The sequence below is a fragment of the Teleopsis dalmanni genome, chromosome 2 (genome assembly GCF_002237135.1).
Source record: "Teleopsis dalmanni isolate 2A chromosome 2, ASM223713v2, whole genome shotgun sequence".
Taxonomy (NCBI): Eukaryota; Metazoa; Arthropoda; class Insecta; order Diptera; family Diopsidae; genus Teleopsis; species Teleopsis dalmanni.
In genome coordinates this window covers 20,088,058-20,089,484 of record NC_051847.1, presented here as the reverse complement: position 1 = coordinate 20,089,484, position 1,427 = coordinate 20,088,058, and positions in this window count along the sequence as shown.

The following is a 1,427-nucleotide window of genomic DNA, read 5'->3' as shown; positions in this document are numbered from 1 at the left end:
TTACATATTGAAGGAATATACAATATGTGAATATTAAAATAAATATTTAGTGAAGTACAAAATACAAAAAAACTCCACATGACAGCATTTTATAATCAATTAAGATCCTTTTTAAGGAGCACAGCACATTTTGTTTGTATTTTGTAATAAAAAGTTGTGACTGCTCTTATTTTTTATACAATTATACATAATATAGCAAATTTTATATTAATTAAAAGTGATTTATTTATTGTAATATATAGGAGCTGCTATGTTTTATCAGCAGAAGCTACAAATATATACTCATTTGATGTCACAGTCGATTGAATAATCACTCTCACCATTACAAAGGTGGATGGATGGATGATGTATTGTAATCCAATCCAATTCAGACTTCAGACACTGGAGATAAGAGAGAGAAACTGCATATTATGTGCTACGGGAATGCCCGGCACTAATGCTCAAGGAGTAGATACACTTAGGAGGGTATTTCATGTATAATTGGGATTTAAGGATAGGAAAAATAGACTCTGTACTATATTTTATTAAAGAAATCGGAATTGGAGAAATACTCTAATGCGATTAAGTGGCATAATAGATATTTTAGATCACAGTTATACTAATAATAATTACCTATTCGTCTTTATTATCGATTAAAATGATTTCCAATATTTTCAAATAGATTCCGATCATTATGACCTTGCTGTTGAACCGGGATCTTATTGATTTTAAATACAAAACTTTACCACAATCTTTTAAAACTGTTTTGCAGCTTTTCATCAACTTCCAGCTATTAGCAATTTCATTCTGAAGCAAAATATTTCAAAGGAATAGTATAACCAACTGTTATCCTTAGTTCTTATTGTTTTTTTTTTATTATATATACAAAGTTTTTGTGATATGCACAAAAAGAATATAAAAGTGTACAGCTACAAAAAACAATTATTGCTTTCTGTATTTATTTAAAGTTTAAAAAAAACCATAACTAAAATAAAATATTAAATTACAGTTCTTCACCATCACAAAAAATCAACTAAAAACTCCATTCCTGTAAGGATACGAGCAATCTATTTGCAGGTTTTTGGTAGCAAATTTTGCACTGGGCACGTAATGCATGTGGAGTTGGAAGGTTTCAGCAAAGGTGCAAAATGTAGCAATTTGCCGGTTAACCAAACTGTACGGATTGAACAAAATTGAACAATTAAAGTAGGAGTAAATGGAACACATGGTTGGGTTTGTAACCCTTAAAACACAACTACCGAAACTTTTTGTTTAGTTGGTCGTTGGGAAAAGTTTGAGGAAGCATGTGCTTTCCAGACTACTATTAAAGTATCATTCGTGCATCTATTGGCTTTAAAATCATAGCAATTCCTATTAAATAAAAATGAACTTTATTTTTGTAATAGTTTCAAATTCGAGTGATTTTATGTTTATTTATTCATTTTGTT